Source organism: Ursus americanus, chromosome 9, assembly GCF_024610735.1.
Source record: "Ursus americanus isolate L20-20 chromosome 9, mUrsAme1.1.p, whole genome shotgun sequence".
NCBI classification, from domain to species: domain Eukaryota; kingdom Metazoa; phylum Chordata; class Mammalia; order Carnivora; family Ursidae; genus Ursus; species Ursus americanus.
In genome coordinates, this window is record NC_142135.1 from 11,983,301 (window position 1) to 11,997,751 (window position 14,451).

The following is a 14,451-nucleotide window of genomic DNA, read 5'->3' on the forward strand; positions in this document are numbered from 1 at the left end:
TCTATTTGTCCCACCTCCTTGTCAACACTTGCTGTTTTCTGTATTTTCAAACTATTTTAGTGAGTATAAAGTAGTATTCCATTGTGCTTTTGATTTGCATTTTTTTAAAGGTTTTATTTATTTATTCGACAGAGATAGAGACAGCCAGCGAGAGAGGGAACACAAACAGGGGGAGTGGGAGAGGAAGAAGCAGGCTCATAGCGGAAGAGCCTGATGTGGGGCTCGATCCCATAATGCCGGGATCACGCCCTGAGCTGAAGGCAGACGCTTAACTGCTGTGCCACCCAGGCGCCCCTGATTTGCATTTTCCTAATGAATAATGTTGTTGACCCTCTTTTCATGTGCTTTCTGGTCATTTGTATATCTGCTCTGGAGAAATGTCTATTCAAATTCTTTGCCCCTTTTCCCCACTTTTTAAAATTTTGTTTTTTCTCCTGTGTTGGTCTTTTACTATCAGTATAAAAGCAGTGCACAAAAAGCTTTGCACTTTAGCAATAGTCACTCATCTCATATTCTTCACTTTCAAAAGAAACTTTTTTTCCTATACTTACTATTGAAGTAGAGTTGACATACACCTTATATTCATTTCAGATGTATAACATATCGATTCAACAATTCTGTGCATTACTCAATGCTCACCATAATAAGTGTAGCCATCATCTGTTACCATACAACATTATTACAGTATTATTGACTGTATTCCCTATGCTGTACTTTTTATCTCCACGACTTATTTTATGACCGGGAGTTTGCAACTACTAATTCCCTTCACCTATTTTACCGATGCCCACCGTCGTCCTCTCTGGCAACCAGCAGTTTGTTTGTGGATTTAAGAGTCTATTTCTTTCTTTTTTTTTTTTTTAAAGATTTTATTTATTTATTTGGCAGAGAGAGAGATAGCCAGTGAGAGAGGGAACACAAGCAGGGGGAGTGGGAGAGGAAGAAATAGGCTTCCCGTGGAGGAGCCTGACGTGGGGCTTGATCCCAGAACTCTGGGATCACGCCCTGAGCCAAAGGCAGACGCTTAACGACTGAGCCACCCAGGCGCCCCTAAGAGTCTATTTCTGTTTTGATTACTTTTGTTCTAAGATTCCACATATGAGTGAAATCATACGATATTTGTCATTCTCTGACTTTTTTCACTCACCTTAATACTATCTCGGTCCATCCATGTTGTTGAAAATGATAAGCTTTCATTCCTTTTGATGGATAATAGTCCAGTAATATTCCAGATATTCTATATCCTCTTTATCCATTCCCCTATCGATGGACTCTTGGGGTGCTTCCATATCTTGGCTATTGTAAATAATGTTCCAATAAACATAGGGGTGCGTATATCATTTTGAATTAGTGTTTCCATTTTCTTTGGGTAAATACCCAGTAGTAGAACCATAGTAAAATAGTTTCATTTTTAATTTTTTGAGGAACCTCCATATGGTTTTCCATAGTGAGTGTTCCCTTTCCCCAAAATCTTTTCCAATACTTGTTTCTTGTCTTTTTGGTAATAGCCACTCTGACTAGATATCTCATTGTGGTTTTGACCTATATTTTCCTGATGGTTAGTGATGTTGAGCATATTTTCATGTCTGTTGGCCATCTCTGGGTCTTCTTTGGAAAAATGTGTAATCAGGTTCTCTGCCCATTCTTTAAGTCAGTTTTTTGTGTGTGTTGATTTGTATAAATTCTTTTATTTTGGATATTATCACATACATCATTTGAAAATATCTTCTCCCATTCTCCCTGTTTTGTTGATGGTTTCCTTTGCAAAAGCTTTTTATTTTGGTGTTGTCCTAATAGTTTATTTTTGTTTTTTTTTATAATTTTTATTTTGTTATATTAGTCACCATACAGTACATCCCCAGTTTTTGATGCAATGTTCCATGATTCATTATTTGCATATAACACCCAGTGTACCATGCAATATGTGCCCTCCTTAATACCCATCACCAGCCTATCCCAATCCCCCACCCACTACTGGGTATTTACCCCAAAGATACAGACGTAGTGAAGAGAAGGGCCATATGCACCCCAATGTTCATAGCAGCATCGTCCACAATAGCTAAATTGTGGAAGGAGCCAAGATGCCCTTCAACAGATGACTGGATTAAGAAGTTGTGGTCCATATATACGATGGAATATTACTCAGCTATCAGAAAGAATGATTACACAATATTTTTGCTTTTATTTTTCTTGCCTCAGGAGACCCATCCATGAGTACATTGCTAAAGCCAATTCCTAAGAGATTACTGCCTAGGTTTTCTTTTAGGGATTTTATAGTTTTACGTTTCACAGTTAGGTCTTTAATCCATTTTTACTTTATTTTTGTGCATGGTATAAGAAAGTGGTCCAGTTTTCCCAATGCCATTTATTGAAAAGACTGTCTTTTCCCCACTGTATATTTTTGCCTCCTTTGTCAAAGATTAATTGACCATATAAGCATGGGTTTATTTCAGGTCTCTCCATTCTGTTCTATTAATCGATGTGTTTGTTCTTGTGCCTGTACCACACTGTTTTGGTTACTCTAACTTTGTAGTATATCATGAAATCTGGGGTTGTGATATTTCCAGCTTTGTTCTTTCTCAAAATTTCTTTGACTATTTGAGATCTTTTGTGGTTTCATATAAATTTTTGGATTATTTTTTCTAGCTCTTTAAAAAATGCTATTGGTATTTTGATAGGGATTGCATTGAAAACTTAGATTACTTTGGGTAGAATGGACATTTTAATATTATTTCTTCCAATCCATGAGCATAGTATACCTTTCCATTTGTTTGTGTCATCTTCAATTTCATTTCAGAGTATAGGTCTTTCACCTCCTTGATTAAATTTATTCCTAGGTATTTTATTCTTTTTGTTTCAATTATAAATGAGATTGTTAAATATCTCTTTCTGGTAGTTATTAGTATATTAAAATTCAACAGCTATCTGTATATTAAGTCTGTGTCCTGAAACTTCTACTGAATTCATTTCTTAGTTCTCGTCGTTTAGAGGAATCTTCAGGGTTTTCTATATATAGCATCAGGTCATCTGCAAATAGTGACAGTTTTACTTATCAATTTGGATACCTTTTCTTTTTCCTGTATGATTGCTGTGTCTAGACCTTCCAATACTATGTTCAATGAAAATGGCAAGAGAGGACATTCTTGTCTTTTCCTGATCTTAGAGGAAAAGCTTTCTTTTTTTTTTTTAATCGAGTATGATGTTAGCTGTGGGTTTTTTATATATAGCCTTTATTATGTTGAGAGGTATTCCCTCTAAACCTGTTTTGTTGATGTTTTTATTTTGTCAAATGCTTTTTCTGCATCTATCGAGGTGATCATATGGTGTATATTCTTCTTTTTGTTAATTTGTCACATTGATTGATTTGGGAATAGTGAACTACCCATGTATCCCTGGAAGAACTCCCACTTGATTGTGGTGAATAATCCTTTTAATATATTGAGGATTTTTGCATCTGTATTTATCAGGATATTGGACTATAGTTTTTTTTTTCTTTTTTTATATAGTGTCTTTGTCTGGTTTTGCTATTTGGATAATGCTGATATTGTACAGTAAATTTGGAAGCTTTCCTTCCTCATCTTTTTTGAAATAGTTTGAGAATAGGCATTAATTCTTTTTAAAGCATTTATTAAAATGCATCCATGAGGGGTGCCTAGATGGCTCAGTCAGTTATCTGTTTTGGTCCTGAGATCAAGCCCTGTGTTGGGCTCTGCATTCAGTGCAGAGTCTGCTTAAGATTCTTTCTCCCTCCTTTCACCTTCTGGGGCGCCTGGGTGGCGCAGTCGTTAAGCGTCTGCCTTCGGCTCAGGGCGTGATCCTGGCGTTATGGGATCAAGCCCCACATCGGACTCCCTGCTCTGCTGGGAGCCTCCTTCTTCCTCTCCCACTCCCCCTGCTTGTGTTCCCTCTCTCTGGCTGTCTCCCTCTGTCAAGTAAATAAATAAAGTCTTTTAAAAAAAAAAAAAGATTCTTTCTCCCTCCTTCCACCTTCTGTGTGCTTGCTCTCTCTCAAGTAAATATTTCTAAAACAAATAAAATGCACCTGTGAATCCATCCAGTGCTGGAATTTTGTTTGTTGGGAGGTTTTTTTTTTTTTTTTAAAGATTTTATTTATTTATTTGACAGAGATAGAGACAGCCAGGGAGAGAGGGAACACAAGCAGGGGGAGTGGGAGAGGAAGAAGCAGGCTCATAGCAGAAGAGCCTGATGTCGGGCTCGATCCCAGAACTCCAGGATCACGCCCTGAGCCGAAGGCAGCCGCTTAACCGCTGTGCCACCCAGGCGCCCCCTAGGGAGGTTTTTTTGTTTGTTTGTTTGTTTGTTTGTTTGTTTGTTTGTTTTTTGGCTACTGGTTCAATTTCCTTACTGGTAATTGGTCTGTTCAGATTTTCTATTTATTCCTGATTCAGTTTCAGATGATTGTATGTTTCCAGGAATTTATCCATTTCTTCTAGGTTGCCCCATTTGTTGGGATATAATTTTTCAAACTATTCTTTTATAATTAATTTTTTAGTTCTGTATTGCCAGTTGTCTTTTTTATTTCTGATTTGAGTCCTCTCCTTTTTTATAAGTCTGGATAAAGGTTTATCAATTTTATCTTTTCAAAGACCTGGCTCTTGATTTTATTTATCTGTTCTATTATTTTTTAATTCTCTATTTCCTTTATTTCCACTGTGATCTTTATTATTTCCTTCCATTAACTGTGGGCTTTGTTCTTTTTCTAGTTCCTTTAGGAGTATGGTTAGATTGTTTGAGATTTTTCTTGTTTCCTGAGGTAGGCCTGTAAGTGATTAACTTACCATCTTTACTGTACAATTGCTTTTACCAGTGGAATTTTTTCTTTCATAATTTTCTTTCCTCCAGTTATAGCCTTTTTATTCCACTTAAAGAATTTCCTTTAACATTTTTTGTGAGTCTTTGCCCATTTTAAAAATGGTTTTCAGGAAAGAAAATGCAAATTAAAATAAGTAAAAAATGACCTAAATATAACAGTTCTTTATATATTCTGGATACAAGTGCTGTAGCAGATAAATATGATTTGCAAGAATTTTTTCCCTGTTCTGTGAGTTGTAGTTTCATTTTCTTGATGTCTACTTTGAAACAATTTTTTTTTTCTTTTGATGGAATCTAACTGTTTCTTTCCCATTGCTGGTGTTTTTGGTGTCATGCAGAAGAAATCATTGCCTAACCCAAGGTCATGAGGATTTCCTCTCATGTTTTCTTCTAAGTATTCACAGTTGTAATCATTTAAAGGTGGGCCTATTATCCATGTAAGTTAATTTTTGTGTATGGTGTGAGATAAAGGTAGGTCCAGCTCTGTTCTTTTGTGTAAGGATACCCAGTTGTCCCAGCATCATGTTAAATATCCACCAGTTAATTTTTTAAATCATAGTACCATATTTATTACTTTATAACTATGGTACTTAGCCTGAGTACATTTTAAATTTTTTCTCTTACTTAAGTTTTTCTTTTCTTCCCTCAATGAAAGCCAGAACTTACCAGTTTTATTTACCACTGTATTCACTTGCCCAGGAGAGTGCCAAGCATGATTATTCATTCAACAAACATTTAATAACTGAGCTTTTTACATTCTATGGGGCTGCTAATAGGCATTCTTTGGGTCTCCTACACTGACTCCTCACTGACTGGCATTTCAGAAGGTGGCTGCTAGAAAGTAGAAGGCTCTGCATTATCAGATACTGGGATTTCCTCATATAGGCTCCCACACCGAATTCTCTGCTAGCATCTGGCCCTTCTTAAAAACAGCGACAAAGTGAAGATGTAATGGACAGCATGTTGACTACAATTAATAATACTGTATTGTATATTTGCAAGTTGCTAAATCTTAAAAGTTCTCATCCTAGGAAATTTTTTTTGTGAAATTTTGTAAAAATTTTTTTACTATGTAAGGTGACAAATGTTAACTAGACTTCTTATGGTGATCATTTTGCAATGTATAAAAATATGGAGTCATTGTGTTATCCACCTGAAAAATATTACATGTGAAATATATCAATTAAAAATAGATTAATTCTAAAAAAAATGCAATAAGGATGTTTTCCACCATGTTTAGAACAAAAAGAATGAGTGTAGGAATTCAAGGGAAAAAGTGGAATGCAAATATATGTTAATAGGTTCATGTTATTTTGAGGCTTTCAACCAAGGCCTGTATTTTTGGGTAGTCTCAAGGATGCCAATAGCATTTTTGGTGAGGAATATTAGTGCAGGAGAAAAGAGCACACGAGCCACATTCTAGTTCTTGGCTCTGCCTTTTACAATTATGACTTGGCCTATGTTGTCTTTTATTTCCTCATCTGACGAATGGGACAAAAATAGTTTCTGCACAGGATAATTTTAAAAATGAAAATGGCTTAGTCTGTTCATGCTGCTACAATCAAACACCATTACCTGTGTAACTTTACAAAGAATAGACGTTTCTCAAAGTTCTGGAGGCTGGGAATGCCAGGATCCAGGTGCCAGGAGATTTGGTGTCTGGTGAGGACCTACCTTTTCCTAGAAGTTGCTCTCTCCCTGGGTCCTCACATGGAAGAAGGGGCAAGGAACTCTCCAGGGTCTCTTTTAAAAGGCACAAATATTATTCATGAGAGCTCTGCCCTCATGATCTAACCAGCTCTCAAAGTCTCGCCTCCTCATACTATCACCTTGGTCGTTAGTTTTTCAAGATGGATTTTGGGGGGACACAAATATTCATTCTATAGCAGATACCATATACTACAACTCCCCACTGGCAATAAGGTATAAATATTTGCTTCCTTCTCTGGTTACTCTCAGAACAGAGCAAACAGTGAAAAATGTAAGAAGAGAATTAGTAATGAGAATGAAAAGTCTGTTGCAAATGACCATGGTTTTTATACATAGATGATCGGTTTCTCTTCTGTATAAAAAAAGAATTCTATTGGTCATAGCAATTTTCTAAATCGCTATTTATTTTGTATTTTCCCCTATTTCCAGGCTCCAGGCAGATGTCTCCAATGAGCTTACTCAGCTTTTAACAGTGAGTTCAACTCTCTTTGTACAGGTAATGAACTCCTAAGCAGTGTAGTGTATTGGGAATGAATCTGAATTTGAATCCCAAATTTTCTACTTACTAGCTCTGTTACCTCAAACAAGTTATTTCTTCAATTATAGCTGCCTTTTCCGTTGAATGTGGGTGGATCACAGCATTTAAGGAAACACCTGAAGAAACCAGGACCTGAAAAAGAATAGGACCAGTGTAGCTCTAGGGATCTATTAGGAGTGACTGAACTTTGTTGTTCAAGGCTCCAACACAGGCATCATCAGTTCTAACTCTTTCTCCATCTGTGTATCACTTAAGATTCAAAGTCCAAGGCCTAGCTTAGATCAGGTGCCCACCCAATGCCACTCTAACAAACAATCTTGCTAAGATTTCAGCAAATGACAGAGGAGAGGGTGACTATGGAGAGAACTGCTTAGTAGGACTTGACCACTAGAAAAGGAACTCAACCAACCCAAGGGGACCTGGCAGAGAGAAGACTGCAGTAATACGTAGCTTGACCTTGCTCCTTTCTAGCCCTTTCTCTCTTTTACTAGTGCCTCCAACCAGCCAAAGCCAACTGGCAGCTTGATGGCAAGAGAGCCCACTGATACAGTTAATAGGAAGTCAGCCTCCTAGGAAACACGGCAACATAGGGAAGGGTGGAAAGTGGATCTGTAGGGGCTCATGCAATCTGTACAGTTGGTAGATAAAACATCTCTAAAACAGTCATGGTAGTGAATTCTTAGTAGTGAATTCTTTCTTCGCTCTTAGAAAATGGCCCATGACTTCTCTTATCCTAGAAGGAAAAGTTATGCATATAATCCCTGGTTCAGGAAATGCCTAATAATTTGGAAGTGGCCAAAGGCACGAGTCAGCAGGTTTTCCTCCTCTTCTTCCCTGGTGCAGCCTGCTCTCAGCAAGGCCCAGTCCCAGCTGTGGGGTGTCCCCTCCTTGAGGAGCCTCCTGGAGGCTGTGGGTGGCAGTTTCTCCTACACTGGTGGTTCTGAGCTCCTGCCAAGGCTGAAGGAAGCCACATCAAAAGATGCCACCATCACTGATAAATGGAATCAGAAGGGCCTTGCTTCAGCCCAGACTGTTTCTAAGCACTTTTTACCAGGCCCCATTCTTGAGGGCGGATTTCTTTTTGGAGTGGACTTGGATAATGATTGGTGGGGGGTGGGGGGGGCTCTCTACTAGGCAGTACCAACTCATCCCTCAGTGTTAGAAAAGTAGGGAGATGAGGGGTTCAGCAGTGGCCTATGTGTTTGTTCCTCTGGTGCTAAATAAGGTTGGAATACTTTCCAGTTTACTCTAAGAAGATAATTTGTAATCTCTGAATGCATTAAAAATAGACTAAGTTAAATTTACACTTTTCTTCCATAGTTTTCAAATGAATTCGATTCCTAGGACTCCATGGCTTAGGAAAATAGACAAAAATAGATACTTGTGGGAAATGAGTATTTTGTTTTTATAAAGGCAGCAGGATACAGTGAGGGGAGTGTTGATGTGGGGCTCCCAAACCTGGATATGAGGATCAGCTGAACTTGGTAAAGTCATTCTCCTCTGAGGGCCTCAGTTTTATCATTTGTAGTGAGATTTGGGTAGGTGAGAAAGATCGAAATAGTCATTGTGACCCAGTATACCCAGAAGCACGCCCCCTGGCAGATGGGCTGATAGGAACTACACCTCTAAACGGGAGAAAGCACATTGTAATCGGGGAGGGCTGCCATCGTTTGTGATTTACCTGCCCTAGGCCAGTTTTCGTGAGGTATAATTGACTATAACCATGTATTCAAGTATACAATGTAAATGACTTCTGTATAGATTGTGAAATGATGACCAGAGAAAGTTAACATCCATTTTCTTAGTTACAAATTTTTTCTTGTGGTGAGAACCTTTTTTTTTTTCCCCTCCAGAGAGAGCGCTCCAGCAGAGGCTGGGGGTAGGGGGGCAGAGAGAGAGAGAATCTCAAGTAGGCTCCAGCTCAGCATGGAACCCTACATGGGGTTTGATCTCACAACGCTGAGATCATGACCTGAGCTGAAATCAAGAGTTGGATGCTTACCGACTGAGCCACCCAGGCGCCCCATCATGTGGTGAGAACTTTTAAGATTTACTCTGTTAGTAATACTGCATTGTATATTTGAAAGTTGCTAACTATAGCCACCATGCTGGATATTACATCGCCAGGACTTATTAATCTTATAACTGGAAATTTATCCCTTTTGACTGCCTTTATTCCTTTCTCCTGTTCCCTGACCCTCTCCGCCCCTGTTAGTCATGAATCTGTTCTCCATATCTATGATTTACCTTTTAAATTTGCTGAGTTATAGTTTCAGAAGATTTACATTCCATTTTTCTTTATGACTTCATATGTTTTTGTATTTTCATAATAAAGAAACAGGGATGGGATTGTTGCATAAATGGTTTCGCTTTTAAGGTTGGTGCTGGAGAAGTAGTACGCAGTCATGTAAGGAAAATGTGGGATTTGCGACTTAGACTCCAATTTCAAAACTGCTATTGAGGTACTGGTACTGAGGCTGCTTAACTAGAGAAGATACTATTACCGCCCAAGATGCAAAAGGGCCTGTTATGTCGAAGCACCTGCACACCATGGTCGTTCCTCAGTGGGGGCTCTTTAGGCTAGGTATTAAGAGTTGCCTAGAGCACTGGGTGTCATGCACAAACAATGAATCATGGAACACTACATCAAAAACTAATAAAGTACTGTATGCTGACTAACATAATAAAAATAAATAAATACAATCCAAGGGAAAAGTGGGACAGGAATCCATTAGGAGGTGGAACTAAGATGGCAAGGGGCTTCTAAGCCAACTTTGTGACCAGATGCCCTTCTCTTAGTTGACAACAGAGTACTGATAAGGACACAGACACCAGAGCCAGATTGTCCAGGTCTGAGCTTTGACTTACTATTTTTGACTTCAGACAACTGATTTAACCCATCTCTGCCTCAGTGTCTTGACTCGAAAAATGTGTCAATAATTGTACCAAAGTGTTGTTATGCCAATTCTGTGCATCAGTGTGTTTAAAGTACCTAGAACAGGACTTGACACATCGTAAATGGTACATAAATGTTTGTTAACCAAAAAGGGGGCCGAATGGTAAAATCTCTGATTCAGGAAATTCCTAATAACTTGGAAGTTGCCAAAAGGCATGAGTCAGCAGTTTTTCTCCTCTTATTTTTAATATAGACACTTGAGGAGAAACTAGTTTATTATTCATGGGCTTAGCTGTCCACTTTCCTACTGTTAATTATTAGTAATGAACCCAGATGTCACTGGGGGTCTCTCTGCCCATAGAGATATTAGTGGTTTTGGCTTAGTGCCCTAGGATTCAATGATCAGGATAAATGTAGAGCCCTCTCCTTGACTTTGAACATGTCTGACACTGTCATAAGGACTGAAAGTTACAGCTCAAGTGTATTTCTCTCTCATGTGAAAGGAAATATGAAGGCAAATGGCCCCATGAAGGTTGGTGGCTATCTGGTAAGCAAGAAACTAGATTCCTTCTATCATTCAGATCTACCTCATTGCTTCCATTTCCAAAGTCATTTCCTACTCCCAGACAGCTGCTACTGAAACTCTAGCCATCACATCCCAGTGGTAAGCCAGGAGGAAGATTTTTAAAAGGTGAAGAACAAAAAGCATATCAGCATACATGCATTCATTGATTGATTTCATTTTTAAGTAATCTCTACACCCAATGTGGGACTCGAACTTACAACCCCAAGATCAAGAGTGGCATGCTGTACCGACTCAGCCATCCAGGCACCCCCATATTGACTCTTTTTAAAGGATCCTTGACAGACATTCTAGAAAATAATTCTGCCTTTATCTCTGTGGCTAGAATGTAATCACATGGCCTTACCTACCTACTAGAGATGATCAAAAGTAGCCCTTTAAATGAATGCATGGTCAAGGGATAGATATGAGGAAGGAACTCGCCATTTTTGCCATATGGTTCCCTGTCTCTGCTCCCAGATATGCTCAGACCCACGTACAGATCTGGGTATATACTCTGTTGCTCACCAGCTTTCAAAGCCATCTATCCCATAGTATTTTTATAGTTTTATTGAAAATCACCTGGGAGTTAGAGGTGTAGGGATCACAGGTGAGACATTGGGCTATTACATCACATCACTGTCCCCAAAACTTTTCTATGACTCTTTCCTCTCCCTCCAAAAACTGCTTTCATAAAGCCTGAGCTCCAAACCTGAGACTTTCTCTGCGACACAGAAACTGCTCTGGAACATATAGTCCATCTCTTACCCAGTTTCCCCTGGCAGGAGCATTGACACAATGGAAATCAGCTCTTTGAGGTAGCAAGCTGAGGAATAATAATAAGGATAGCGACCATCTTCCAGTGCCTGTCATACGCCACTTCTGTTATATGACTGTAATCTTCACAACAACAGCCCATTATGGAGATTACCATCATCCCATTATCACCAGCGAGGGAATTCAGGCTCAAAGAGACTCTAGTAAGCCCAACAATTTTACTTAAACAGAGCTTAATTATGTGCTGTTATACATCATTCATGTACGTGTTCATTCAATATTTCCACTCTGTTTTCACTGAAGCCCGGGAGAACATGAACGATCTCAGTTGTGATTACGAGCTGGGTCAGGTAAACCACGCCTTGTATGATTTTCCATCTCATATTCTTCTCTAGTCTTGTCTTCTCCAGCACACATAAGGCCACCACCTTCAACTCTCTGAAACTGTAACAGCTTCCAGATCCCTTATCAAAAAACCTCCCTTTGGCACATTCTGGTTTGCCAATGCCATTCTGGAAATGCAACATGCAGACTTGAATCTAATTGCTGGTTGTGGACAGTTCAGCAAAAACAAACCCAAAACACAAGTCCTAATTCAGGACACTTTGAAGTACAGATGGTCAAAGAAGAGAACTACTCTAATAACAGACAGGCAGACAGACAAACAGTTGTGTTACTATTGTGTTACCAGAGCCAAGTGCTAAGTTGAGTATTGAGTTTTTGGAAGAGCCTGGGTCATACAGTGAAGTAATAATTATATTTAGTGGAATGTTAGACTGTCTACAGAGATCTGGAAGGCTGTCATGTGGAACTGAAATTAGAGTTACCTTTATTGCTCACATGAACTTTTTAATAACAACTATTTATGGAGCAGTTTCCAAGTATCAGCTACTGTGCTCGGTATAGGCCTTGAGATATCTTTTATTCTAACTTTATTATTTAGGAATTATTATTTCTATAAAACACAAAAGGCAGAGCTGAGGCTTGGGGAGTCAAATAACCTTGTTAGGAATCCTCAGTCTGTGAGTATCAACAATGAGAATCAAATCCATGGTTCTGCTGCCTAAACCCAAAGCAGTTAAATTACTGAATTTTGGACCATTTTCATTTCTGCCCAGGGCCTCAGTTCCTTCCTCATCTGTAAAATTAACAGTTTGAGTCTAAGGGTCTATGTAAGTGAGGGTGTGCTGGCGTGGACTGTGAGAGCTGATGGGTTTTTTTTTAATGTTTTTTTATTGTATTATGTTAGTCACCATACAGTACATCCCTGGTTTCCGATGTAAAGTTCGATGATTCATTAGTTGTGTATAACACCCAGTGCACCATGCAATACGTGCCCTCCTTACTACCCATCACCAGTCTATCCCATTCCCCCACCCCCCTCCCCTCTGAGGTCCTCAGTTTGTTTCTCATAGCTGATGGTTTTATTCTCAGAAATTTTGTGAGCTGGTTTTATACATAGCCATCATTGACAAACTAGAAAAACTTTGAATTTACATTAAACAAACATTTAATTTACATTAAATTAACATAACATTAAAAAATACTCAAAACTCATTTATTATTTTACTTCATTTGATTTAAATAGTCTTGAGACTATTTATATTATTGTGTATCTATAGGATAGAAATATTGTCCAATGCTGTGCTACTGTCATTATTCCCCTGCTTCCTGTTCAGTGAGGTCACGTTGGTGGCTTGAGATCTACCAGGAGGAGCATTGACACAATGGAAATCAGCAAATGCTACAAATCAAGCCTTGGTTTATCATGTTGTTGGTTGAATGGACTTATGAGAGTGATACAAAACCGATTAAAGTAAAAAGGGTGTCATCTCATGGGTATCACGTGTGAGTAGCTCAAAAAATGAGAAAATAGTCCTCTAATATTTGAAAACTACTATCCAGTTTAGAAGTTACCCAACCTCATTAACAGATGAGAAGTTCCAACATGTCTTTGTGGTGGTTGTTATACTTTTATCTCAGTACCAGAAATAAAAAATATCAACCGACAAATTCAGAGAAGATGGTGCAGGAGGATCCTGAGCTGGCCTCGTCCCATGGAGTCACGGAGACAACAGCTGCACAGATGTAACTAACTCTGAAAATGACCTGAAGCCTGGCAGAATGGGCTTCCACGTTAATAGTAGAGAGGCAGCCACATCGGAAAGGGTAGGAGGGGAGAGTCATGGTTAGGAACCAAACCTCCAGTGAGACTCACCACAAACAGGAGGGACAGCACAAGAATAGAGGATTACCATGAGAGACTATGGACTCTGGGAAACAAACTGAGGGCTTCAGAGGGGAGGGGGGTGGGGGAGTGGGATAGGCTGGTGATGGGTATAAGGAGGGCACATACTGCATGGTGCACTGGGTGTTATACGCAAATAATGAATCATCGAACTTTACATCAAAAACTAGGGATGTACTGTATGGTGACTAACATAATAAAAAATATTATTATAAAACAAATTAAAAAAAAAAGAATAGGGGCGCCTGGGTGGCGCAGTCGTTAAGCGTCTGCCTTCGGCTCAGGGCGTGATCCCGACGTTCTGGGATCGAGCCCCACATCAGACTCCTCCACTGGGGGCCTGCTTCTTCCTCTCCCACTCCCCCTGCTTGTGTTCCCTCTCTCGCTGGCTGTCCCTCTGTCTGTCAAATAAATAAATTAAATCTTAAAAAAAAAAAAAAAAGAATAGAGGATTAAACCCCACACCAGGCACTCCCGGTACTGGGGCTGCACCAGGAAGATGGAAGATGACTCCCCATCACATCTGGCTTTGAAAACTAGGAAGGCTTCATGTCAGGAGCTTTTTTAAATCAGCAGGGCTTAACTCTGGGAGGGCCTGAGGGCCATTGGAAACTGAGTCCCCACTCTTAAAGAGCCAGCACAATAAATAACTCAGCCTGAGACAAAGCACAGAAGCAGCAGCTTGAAAAGTGCCTGCGGTATACCGCAGTATACAGGAAGGAGATTTATTTACTAATCTCAGAACATGTGCTGGAGGGGCAGGGATCTTCAGCAGATTTCTCTGGGAACAAAAGTGCTGGCAGGTGCCATTTCTCTTCCCCACCCGCCTGCCCCCAGCCTAGATAGCTGAACACTTGCAGGAGGCAGTGCTAACGCTATCCAGCTAC

General features: G+C 39.5%; 2 long non-coding RNA genes across 2 annotated transcripts in view; one reads left to right on the forward strand and one right to left on the reverse strand.

Moving 5' to 3' along the window:
• Positions 1-14,451, forward strand: part of LOC123801928 (uncharacterized) — a 47,203-nt gene that overhangs the window by 26,777 nt on the left and 5,975 nt on the right. The window contains exons 3-4 of the long non-coding RNA XR_006782368.2: positions 6,973-7,039; positions 8,935-9,114. This is a non-coding gene — a long non-coding RNA (uncharacterized LOC123801928). The remainder of the gene's footprint in view (positions 1-6,972; positions 7,040-8,934; positions 9,115-14,451) is intronic.
• The window catches only part of LOC123801927 (uncharacterized), a 60,915-nt gene that overhangs the window by 18,957 nt on the left and 27,507 nt on the right, over positions 1-14,451 (reverse strand). Inside the window, exon 2 of the long non-coding RNA XR_015725684.1 lies at positions 6,508-7,213. This is a non-coding gene — a long non-coding RNA (uncharacterized LOC123801927). The remainder of the gene's footprint in view (positions 1-6,507; positions 7,214-14,451) is intronic.